General features: G+C 41.3%; 1 protein-coding gene across 1 annotated transcript in view; it reads right to left on the bottom strand.

Moving 5' to 3' along the window:
- The window catches only part of si:dkeyp-14d3.1 (transmembrane protein 132C), a 120,039-nt gene that overhangs the window by 95,863 nt on the left and 11,792 nt on the right, over positions 1-12,384 (bottom strand). The gene's annotated exons all lie outside the window — the stretch shown is intronic.

The following is a 12,384-nucleotide window of genomic DNA, read 5'->3' as shown; positions in this document are numbered from 1 at the left end:
AATTCAGTCTTCACGTTCTTCTGGATTAACTTAGCCTTTACTGACTGACCACAGATGTGTTATGAGTGTTGGAAATAATAAAGCTAAGATTTTAAGTTGAATAGACAATAGATCTTTCCATTCTCTCTGTTTCTCTGTCGTTATTTTGACACAAAGACCTCAAAAATGTAATCCAGCACAACAAGACAGATAAGTGGATGGTGACTTAATTCACCTACATCATTTTGATTATTTGTAATAGGTATTAAAGGCACACAACAAGTTAACATTAGAAAAAAAAAACATACAAAATAGAGAGGACTCTTGGGAAAGCTAAAATAAATTAACAACAGGACATCCACTAACTGAGTCGGAAGATCTCTCAGTGGTGAATAAATTCTTAAACTCTACTGTCAAGCAAAGACGCTTCATATAAGTTTTACAGTGGTGAAAATAACATCTACATGTTTTAGGAGAATTACCTTAAAAAAAAATCAAATCAAATCAAACATCCAGATTTACTTAATGAATAAAGATGAGTTGATTCCACCGTGTTTTTTTACAGTGTAATGTAGTGCTCCAGTTTTGATGAGTTACAGTTAAGAGTTTTGCCACTTTTAATCTCTTTCACGCTCCATTGTGTGTATTGTTTGACACCGACAATGGAACTGGGTTGTGGAGTTATATAAATGGATGAGTACTTGTTCTTAAAAAAGCATTAAAAAAGGAAAAGCAGAAAAGACTTAGACATCTGGAAGATTAGGGAGACCGAGACTCTCCATTGTCTAGCTCTGCAACTTGTTGTAATTAGTGCTGAAACAATGAAGCAATTAATAGATTTTTACAATTAATTAATAACGTGGCTCCAGCGTTTGTTTTTTCTTTTTCAATATCACTGTGTAATTATATTTCTTAAAAAATTAAAATGTGACTCTATCAAGCTTCAGGATATCTGTGTGCCTTGAGAACACACCCAATTCTTAGGTTATGTTCACTACGTGTCCAACTAAAGTGTCCCACACGAGGAGGAAATGTAAATAATATGGCAGTTTATGAAATCAACTAAAGACCAATTCCAATGAAAACCTCTGTGTAGATTCAGTCTGCATGTCCACAGTCCATGACCACGGTGCAGACGTACAATTTCTTTGTTATGTCCTACGGTCCTGCTGCATGACGAACGGCACAGCACGCATAAAGAGGGTTTTAATCACAGTAAGAGTGGGCTTTGACCTTCTTCTCAAGAGGGATCTGCTACGTGATTGCCCTCCCCTCCCTCCCCTAGCAGCCGGAGGATTTCTTTCTTCTGATCACCCTTGTAAATCAATGTCTCAAGGCAGGTTACAAATCAGATGAGGATTTGAAATTCATGGTGCCACTCTTGACCTCGATGCTGCTGTCCTACTGAGGGATACAGAGGAGCCGGCAAGGGGAGTCCGAACCTCAAACCGGCCCTGCTTAAAGAATCCCTGAGCTGCTTCCGAGTGCAGATCTAGACTCCTAGACTGCTGAGCATCAGAACAACTCGGGGTAATTTGTACTTTTCCTGAACAAGCTGGAGTTTTGTGTCAATTGATGGCATGTGACATTGTTGTATATGTGGCATTTTGCTGCTGGCAGTTGAAAAGCTTCATAGCCCAGAAACACACACCAGTCCCGAGTGGTAACATTACTCCCGCTCTCTCATGTCTTAAGGAAGGTGAAAGTGAAGCACTCTCTCCATTGAAAATCTCACTCTCTGTCAAAAAGTGATTTATTGTCTCCACCGTTGACAGAGCAGATTAGGACCAGTGCTTATATGCAACCTGGAAAGCACTGGATTTCATACACAGATTATATCACGGCTCTCTCCTCATTAATAAATCATGAACAAGTGCATTTCAGGTGACACATTTTTGAATGTTACCAGCACTCTGCAGTGTTTATATACTTAATAATACTAAGGTGAAAATGAAGCAATTCCATTTTGGTTCATTCACATTCACTCAATGCACTCACTCGAAACGATTTTAAAATATCTGCCTCGGATTTTATTTTACACCAGCGAACTGGCAAGACGTGACAAAAGGAATGATCCTCAAAAATATCTCCAATTACAGGTACAACACAACAGCGATTACGAGACCACTGAATAATGGAATAATTGCTCAAGAAAGGCGGACTTTTGTCAAACTACTAAGCATATCTACCATTCATCCTGCTTGTGTTTAAAGAAATCAACGAGGCTCATCTTGGGTACAAAGAAAATCTAAAAGCAAGTGATCACTTAATGAAATGAGCCACTGGTTTGGTGGAAATGAGGAAATGGAACAGAAAACCCAACAAAAATCATGATCTTAGTATGTCAGCACGTAACGAGAACATGAAGTATGTGTGATAATTTCTGAACAAATGGGAATATTTTCTTTACATTACATTGCTTGGTTATTACTAAAGTTACATCTATATGTCTTTATGCAGTCTTTGCCACGTGTTTCATTGTGCACGTACACAAATAGCCCAATTCACCTAGAGCATCAGCACAGCACAGTTTACACAATCTTGTGTAGGACCAGTGCCTGGAAAGTGACACTTGATTTATGATCCGGAAAATAATGCAATCTCAAGTCTTCAAGTCAAACTCATATGCAAAATAATACGAATCAGCGGGCCTGAGTTATGGATTGGAATTAATAAATCATATAAAGCTATTTCAAGATGAATCACTCGCTCCTTTGTTTCAGGGAGGAGAAACTGAGAACACAGTGCAAACCTACTTTTTCAAACCCCAGTAGTTCGTTGTTTTTGCGCGCAGCAGAGTTGCGACTCAGATAGCTCGACCTCCCCGAGAGAATATTGCTTAAGGCATTCCATCTTAATAAAATAATTCTTCTATTTGCGTGTGCTCCCTCCAAGCTGTCGTCAACTTTCAACCCACCAGCAATTCCGGTGCTTTGCAGCATAGACTTGACTTGATGCTACAGCTTCCCAGATATGATTCAGTTCAGTACAAAGATGTCCCATATTCAAGTTTCTTATTTGGAACTTTGTCGGAGTTGCGTTAACTTTAGGCCCTTGTATTGTTTGACAGTGTAATAGAAAAAAAACAAACAGATCAGTAGCTAGCAAACAACAACAGGGCACAATAACAGAACGATACAATGTGCAGCATCATACCGTCCGTCTCAGCGGGAACACATGGCTGAGGTGGGCCCCGAGCACCCTCCCCACACCCACTTATTTAAATATTCACTGTTGATTACAGCCAAATAAATTGTTATTTCCATGACAAACACCAACAGGAATCCACCAGGATAAACTGAGAGAAGTGATGGAACTAGATTTCTTAGATCTGAATGAATAAATAGATAGCTCATGCCCTCTGAAATGTGTTAATAAGGGTTGTCAATATAATAACTAATAAATACATAACCTAAAAAAAATAATGCTTTTTATAAACACTATACAGTATTATTATTTAAATTATGAAGCTTGTGCGTAATAACTTGAGAACAACTGAATTATGACTCCATAGTGCTATGACAGGTTTAACTAATACCTTCAGCAGCAGCATCAAAAACATTTATACTCCCCGTCCCTTTCAAAGTGACACTGGGTCGCACGTCCTGAGTTTTCCATTTATCTGAAGTTTAATTCTCCTGCTGGATTATGGTTTTAGGTTTCAAAAGATACTTTACCCCAGCCTCACTTAACACTCATAATTAACATCATTTCTCAAACAAAACTTGACCACACGGAGGGTATAATTATGTGTCATCAGTGTAAAGGGTAAGAATGTGTTTCACGGTTCTATTATTGATCAGGGTGAAGAACCGACTGGAAGACGAACGACACAGCGCACATAAAAGCCTATGTGATGAAGTAAAGGCTTCATATTATAATCACAGTATTCAATAAAAAAAAATAAAAACTCACTGAGAATACCAAAAACACCACGGTCACAATATTCACAGACGACCTCAACGACTTCAGCTGGTGCAACAATGCCACCAGCACAATAAAGACGGCCCATCAAAGGCTGTAGGGGCCTGGATACTACTGTCCTCGAATCATTCTACAGGTGCACAGCATTGTCACATGACATCCCACTGTGTGGTGATTTAGGCCAATTTAGGACATCTACAACAACAGGAAAAAAGGCAACCGGCACCGAGGAAGACTCTTCACACCCCGCTCCTCTTCGATCAAGGACAAAGGCTGCACAATTTCAGGCCCAGAACCAACAGATTGTAGGAGCTGTTAAAGACACAGAGACTGCCTAGAAGTACATATGTTGTAGGTGCGAGAACTACTCTTCATGTGCAATAACTCTGTTTAATGTACAGGTAGGCGTATTGATCTAAAAATGGTCAGTGTCGATACCAATGTTAGTATCGGTGTCAGATCGATACTAGTGTGATGATGTCAATACTTTTGTCCAGAGAATTACTCGTCACAGAGTTTAATGCGAACGCAGTTTCTCTACAAGTCTGTGCGCGGCAGGAGCTTCTCCATCCCCACCTGTAGTAAGAGGCGGGATATGGACAAAGCTTGACACTCAAATGCTAGTATCACCGCAGCATCGCACATCTGGCACCGAGGCTGTTGAAAAGCGTCGGTATCGGGTGAGAAGGTAACTCCACGCGATGCTGACCCACTTCTTTGGGGGGAAAAGAACCAAGTCAACATTATTTACATTACAATTATTTAATAAAAACAGGTTGATTTGCCTAAAATATTTGTCTTGCGTTTTATCATAATCATCATCAACTCACTAAAGACAAAGTTATTTGATGATCATGACATTTCAAGTAAACAGTATCGGCGATACTAGCCCTGTATTTACGTGGTATCAGATCACTACCAAAATCCCCAGTATTGCTCATCCATTACAGTTACACATATACACGTTGTGTGACCACAACCAATTGAACTGCTTTTATCCTTGCTTGAGATTGTTTGTTTTGTCGCTGAGACTGCTAAGTGTGTTTGATTTATTGTCCTTGTTAGACTTGTTATTTATCCTCTTGTTTTTTGTTGTGCTGTGACTGGTTTTGTTTCCTGTCGTGCGCTGCATGCTTTGGAATGACAACACAAAACTGGAAACCTTGAAACAAACACCTATCTGCACCTCAGCTCATACGAAGCTGAGGCAAAGGAAGATCTGTCCCCTCACCATCTGTTCTCATCTGGTGAATATGGGCCATTGTTCTATTTTCTTATCACTCCTATTGTCCCACGCTGTCAAAAAGAATCAGTCTTAAATTCCAACATGAATTCCGTCATTTTCATTTCATTAACTATTTGTTTGCCTTCTCTGAGCCAATCGTGCCCTCGTCCTGTCCTTTAAAGTCATTCTGTCTGTCTCTTCGGCCACCTCTCAATTTTATTTACTTCTCCACCACCTCTGTGGGTTGGCTTCTTGTTTATGAGTCCTGTTCTATACCTGCGCATTAACACAGAATATGTGACCCTGGCACTGCAGTAATGGTGGCATTCAAATTTATGCTAAAAGACATCACATTTACAAACCATATTTCTTCTGGTGGTGAGGAATAACTCACAGAGAAATGCAAAGACAAAAGAAAAATAATGATAATTCAACAGAGAAAAATGTCTATTTCAGCATACACTTTATGATCCAGATCATCCATAATTTAAATTCCCTATTGTGTGGAATTAAATTGTAAAAGGATAGCCAGCGTTTTGCTGAGCCAGATAAATGTTTGAATCACTTTCTTTTCTAATTTTTTTATTTATTTTTTTTAATAAAAAATGGATTTCCCCACTCCCATCTTAATGTTGAAACACAGCGGAAAGGGTTTGATCAGCGAACCTCTCATTGAAGAGACCTCGGTGATGGCAGCATTCATCAAATAAAACATTTGACACCTTTTGTCACTCGTGAATGGGCGTCATGAGATGAATGATGTCTGCTCATTAGGAGCCCTTACATTTGTTTTGTCACATTAGCAGCACTAGGATCACATTGCTCTGATGATGGCAGTGCTGGTCTCTTCATCAGGCACGAAAACACTTTTATCCAGACTGAAAATATCCCAGCATGGAAATAGCAGCTTTTGAATAGTTCGCTTATGAACTGATGTTTGTTGATGTTTATTCACGCATCCAGAGACGTATTCCAACATCAACCGTCATTTCATACCATGACATTTTATAAAGATACTCTCAGTTCGACAAACAATATATCATACAAATGACTGCGGTGACCTCTGACACTATTAATACGTGCAGGATGATGAGGATGAAATGTGAAATGTGGACAGTGGTGTCCCTGAATCTATCAACTGGTGTCATCGTCAGGTCAAAACAATCTGACCTGTCACCCGCAGACCTACATAGTGACAGTCGCATAGGCCAACATGTATTTTCTGTCTGTGTAATCTAGTTTCTTCTAAGGCGGCACGAAGATCGCGAAGCAGTTCCAATTACTTTGCATGTCAGGTCAAAATATCTGATGCCACTCTTGTACATACAGTCAATTCCACTGTTGCGGTTTCTGGGGTGACCAGTCTGAAGTTTTGTCAGACACAGAGGTGTGCAGAGGAGAAAGGCAGGTCCCAGAAGAGTGCTAACTAGCCAAGCAGCACCCAGCCTCATATAAGCTTACTCATCCTACCACTGGGGCTCCACGCTACGATGTGTAGAGCCGGAATAGGACTGGCGGAGCGAAGAGCAGCCTTCACACTGAGTAAATGAACAGCCACGATAGAGGACACGGGGGAAGGAGAGGCCACGTTCCTGCTGCCCACTTCTAGCTGGAAGAATATGGGTGGATACAGTAGTGAGTGGCTGCCTGGGTGGCTGGCTGCAAGGTTGACTGTCTTTCTACTTCATCACACATGTCAAGACAAACAAGAAATAAGGAGCAAGGGTAGGGAACTCAAAAAGTATGTGGTGAGCAGCAAGGAACGATGTAACAAAGAAAGGCTGCTGTCACTGTGATACTTGAATGTGCTGAGAAGTTGGGCTTTTTAACAATGCCGCACCAAAAGATGTGTCGTTTTCTAAGAATGGGAAACATAAAAATCAAACTGCAAAGAAGGAGAACTTTTGTCTGGGTTCAACACCACACTCTCTTTGACCCTCATCGTCACCCTGAATCATTCTTGGACTTAGCCATGAATGCCAAATAGGACAGTCTTAAATATGAGGGATGAGGGAAAGCTCTCAAGTCCCATTGAATTACCCACATCATATTTCTCACCATGTTCAATTAATAAGGGCTATTGGATTTGTGACCATGCGTCAAGAATAATAAATACAATATTTCCTTCAAGGATCATTTGCAGATGATTTATGCTTTTGAGCCACAAAGAAATTCAGGAAAGAAGGACTGGAAGAAGAATCAATACATGACACAGTATGGTATTACTTCATGTCAGCCTCCATAGAAAAGAAATCATTCAGGCAGATAGAGGTCTGTGGACTCTGCCCAGCTGGTAAGTAAGAATCATGGAGGTTGGAGGCACAGCCATAATACAAAGTTTGGAAAATCTTCCAGGAGAGCGTGCAGGTGACCGTTGTTTCTATTTATGATGAGGTGAATCCAATGCACAATAATTGCCCTCGATTAGCGCTTACTTTAAATGAAGCGTGTTTGTGTGTGTGCTGGAAGCCTGCTGAGGGGCCAGTTGAGGATGTTTGTTGCCATGCTTTTAATGGATGGCCACATTTAAGACGCTAAGAGCTAATAAAGAGTAATGGGCCTGTGGCTTCACTGGGGAGGAGCAAGAGCTATTTTGAGTTCATGAGAGAAAGCATCATCTCGGGGATTAAAGAGTATCGACCGCTGAAGAGTAAACACCGCAATGCCGTGCTGCCGGCCTATTTGGTAAAGTTGTGGATGGAAAAGACGAGCACAAACAGGCCCCGCTGTTAGTGGCTGGGATGGTCAGTGGGGATGTTATTAAGGGATGCTGAGAAAGGCCTCCAGGTGCTGCAAGGAGGCTTGATATGTCTAAAACTGTTTTATCACAGCAGGGAACCGCAGATTGAGTGGCAAGAACTCTGGGTATCCTGGGTATCCTGCAGGCAGAGAACAACACCTCCTTTGTGCCATCCGGTGCACACGGCTAGAAGGGAAAGGGGCTGAGAGCTTTTGGCTATGGATGGGAGGATGAGACAAGAACATATCTGTGTGCCAATCAGTATTCCCAAAGCCCCTCCGGACTTCTCTAAAACATAAACTGGGCTCCTTAATGAATCTTTTCGCCTCACACTGGGCTTTATTGCGACGCAATATCGTAAATCAGACCAAATCACAGGCATTCGTAGGCGGCCTCTTTGTGAGTGCAGAGGGACATTTAATGGTGTGTTAGCTTTGAAATGACAGAAGAAGAAGAAGAAGAAGTGAAGAGAAATTCAAGAAGAACTTCATCATCTCCTCCTACAGCAAGTCAGAAATTCTACAACAATCACACGGCAAATAGGGATTAGGTACAAATATACAAATGTTTGACTAAGGATGGTGACGTCTGTCTCTGTAACTGCAGCTTGAAAGTGACGGAGCTGTGCCTCCCTGATGACTGTGCGCAATAAGAAACTGTGTCTGATAATTTAAATGGGGTGAAAACATGTTTTTATCCTCCTCGAGTCAAGACACATTGATAAAATTTTTTTACAACTACAGCTACGGAATCCGACATTTGTCCGCTCCAAAAAGCTTACAATGAGCGGCTGAAGTTCTCCAATCTGAAACTGTGAAGCTTTAGCAGATTTCCTCTGGAAGCAGGGGATGGTTAAATCAGTCAATTAAATCAGTTTATGTAGCCAGTTGAAAGGGAAGATTTTCCAACCAAATCCCTTTATTTATAACAAGGCGGCAAAACAGAGCAAGTCAGTGAAAGAGCTGTAAAGCACAGTGTCTCTGCACGCTGAAGGGCTCCCTCCCAAAATCTACTGGTAAACCTCTCCCCAAGGTCACCCACAGACAGGATGGTAAATTCCTCCTGTAGCTCTCCTGACAAGTTGCATTTCTATAAATGCCGCATCACGTTTACGAATGTAATGGAGCCTTTTCACTTTTCTAGGCTTATTTTCTGTTCTGCTGCATGGAATAATGCCGATAACTGCCCTTAACGACATTACACCTTCCAGTCCTGGATGTGGACGCTTAATGTGGATGAATGGTGCATTCAGATAAATTACCAAGCAACATTTGAGGGCATAAGGACTGAGAGATGAACAGGTGCAGCAAGTCCAGGAGCTGCAAACTGAGGCATAGATCCACTTGCTTAATTAGAAAATGTTTCAGCTGGACCAAGAAATTCAGAGTGAGCCTAATTTGTGTGATACCACTTTTTGGCAACGCGCGCAAGGAGACAGCAGGACATAGCGGTGTGCTAGACGAAAAAGTGCAAGTACTGAAGAGTTCCAGCTAAATTAATGAAATAATAATAATAATAAAAAGTAAGACTGTGACGTCAGTTAAACAGGTACACAAGCACATCGGGAGGGTTTTGTTACAGCTGCAGTCAGACTGAACTGCCAGGTCGGTGGAAAAAAAACAGCTGCCGGGTGATTGTGGCTAATGAACATGGATCGCAAAAACATTTGAGTGTTAAGTGGAACAAATAAAGAAAGACGAAAATCTTCCATGGTTTGCACACGAGTTCACACGAGTGTTTTAGACCATCTGTCTTGTTCAAGGGCTTGTGTAATCCTCAATCTAAAATTGACAGCTGGCAGCCAAACAACACAAGCTGTGTTGAACTATCACAGTGCATATTAATTGTGAGTTGTGAGTGTTTAGCAGATTCACCCCCCAAAAAAAAACAAAAAAAAAAAAACACATGTGTTGCAATGATGCGTTTACCCTTATTTCAGGACAAAGAAGCAAATAGTTTGCTGACGCTACACTCTGAACAGATGCCATATGACTACCTCTGTCCATTTGTCTTTTAACCAGTGAAAACAGGTCAAGGTCCCTCCTTTCAGCCTCGTCTCAGTGCTGCCTATTCTGCACTTAACTGTACCGAGAGGTACAAAAGAAAATAAGAACAGTCTGGTAGACTTAATTAATTTTACGCAGATGCACTGAGATGCGTATATTAAAGACTTCAAACTACACACGCTTATTCTCTTAGTAACATGGAGTTTTTGTTCTTCAGATCCTTGTGTGCACATTTGTGTACGGTACATATAGTAAGGTCAGGCATGATGCACACCACCATACTGTGTACTTATAGCGAGGCCAGTGTTTGTGTATACAAATACAGATTCTGACAGTGTTAATCCGTCACAGCCACAAAAAACTACAACGTTCTCTTTCCCTCTGTAGAAGTGTCCATTCACGACACACGGGCTTGCTCCTCGTTGAAAAGAGCTTTTATTGCAGATCCAGATGGACTGGCTTTCAATCTGCAGTTTAACCTAAAACCTGTCAGAGAGGAAACTGACTCCATGAACAAATTGTTCTATTTTTGGTGAAGGAGAAAGAAAGCTATTAAAGCCAGGAGAGAGGAATGACTCTGTTTCAGACTGGCTGAGAATGAAAAGGGAAATGTGTTATCTGTATCACTGTCAGATTCTACAGATGTGTGTATCTATGACGGATGTATGTTCATCTCGTCTCTCCTGCTGTTCTCTCCTCTCGCTCTTTTCTGTGTCCACCCGGCTGGACTTAGGCAGATGGGTCCCTTCACATGAGCTGGGTTCTGCTCAAGGTTTCTTCCTGTTACAGTCCTTGCCACTGTTGCTGTTGGAGGTTACAGGCTGGATTTTGTAAAGCAACTGGAGACAATTTGTATCGCTGTTCTATAAATAAACTTGAACTGAATTGTTGCAAAATGTGTTTGCGCGAAATAAATATTTCCAACTAGGAACAGGGAATATATATTTCCAAAGTCTTTACTGCCCAGCTCCCAGGCTGAACTTTATTTGAGTGATTGACGGCAACTCACTCTACACTCCAATAGTCTAAGCTAGTGTGCAGGAATCTTAGAAAACTAGACGTTTCCTCTAGAGCCAGCTATCCAGACGTACAAGGTTTTTCTGGCGCATTGAAAAAAACGGGTAACAAAACAGCAAGCTAATTATAATTGTAGTTCTACAAACATTTCTCGGAGGCAGAGCCGCTGTGCAGGCAAAAATTAAACTCAATGTTCGAATTAATGCTCAATAGGCCAAGCTGAAGCGTTGGGGGTTTTACTGCCACAGTAAGATTCAACTGAATCTCTGAAAAGCAGAGAATGGAGAGGGCAGACGCTATGATGAAGCCTCGCGCGCTTGCTGTAACAATAAAAAAGGAAAAGTAAGGGAGTCTTGACGTATTCAATTAACCCCGCGAGCCATTATGCACACCTCACCAATCAAGTTCATCCTAGCTCTATTTTAGAAATAATGAATGCCAGGATCAGGCGTGAGCAGGAGACGTCAGTTATCTGGAGTTATTCTATACCTTTGTTCTCAACTGAGACCTTCCTGTCCATTCAAGTTCGTCCTTAGCGGGTCGGGACGTTCCAGTTATAATTCACGACGAGCAACTCAAAATTTCAGACTTTCCAATAAAAGAGGAGCGCGCCACTGATCAGGGAGAAATACAACACATAAAACATCCACTAATAAAAGAGTGTTCTAGTCACTAGCCTGAAAGATGTCTTAAAAACATCACCTGTGTTTTGATTTGACAAAGGAGAATCTGAACATTTTACTGAATCGACTATACAGGCCTGTTGTTCATTTGAAAGCCTTTTCACACCAAAGTTCTTTTATCACAAACTCTTAAACAGTTTTTGCGTGTCTGCAGTAACAAAAGGCAAACTCCACCACCTGTGACCGGAATGTCTATCAGGAGAACTATCCGACAGAAAAAAAAAAAAGAAAATATCCATTTTCAAATAAATTAATGAAAACCTTGCATAGAAAATGCCTGAGCAGACTTCCGCAAGCTCTGTCATCACTGGAAATAATGGTTAATAATGAATTGGGAGACTAGGCTATCACCTATTCCTTATCAGCTTTATAGGTTACTTCTCCTGAGTCAGCCTCGCTCAGGCAGATGAGGTTAGCGTGCCTCCACGGCTAAAATGCCGAGCAGCATAACTTTGACGCAGCCATTTCCCTCATACAGCAAGCGGCGCGCTGAAACACACGCCATAAAAACAACAACAGGAGCACAGTGCACCAGAAGAGGCAGTGATTATCATATTAAAACTAAAGCTGATCAGATTTGAGAAGCAGAAGCTGCAGAAACATGACCTCTGTGAACATTTCCTCAGAAGAACTGCCTGGAGCGGTGGTGCTGCCGTTTGAGTTCCATTCTCAGCATTTTAAATCAACGCGTCTGAACAGATGAATCCCTCCTCGGATGATCTCTTGTCAAGCATCTCTTACTAAAACCTTACTGTGAAAAGCTTTAATTGTTATATCTGGACATCATGCATTTAGGAAATTTGCATCAAT

The sequence above is a fragment of the Mugil cephalus genome, chromosome 8 (genome assembly GCF_022458985.1).
Source record: "Mugil cephalus isolate CIBA_MC_2020 chromosome 8, CIBA_Mcephalus_1.1, whole genome shotgun sequence".
Classification (NCBI taxonomy): Eukaryota; Metazoa; Chordata; class Actinopteri; order Mugiliformes; family Mugilidae; genus Mugil; species Mugil cephalus.
The sequence above is the reverse complement of the archived record's forward strand: the minus strand, read 5'-3'. Positions and strand labels throughout refer to the sequence as shown.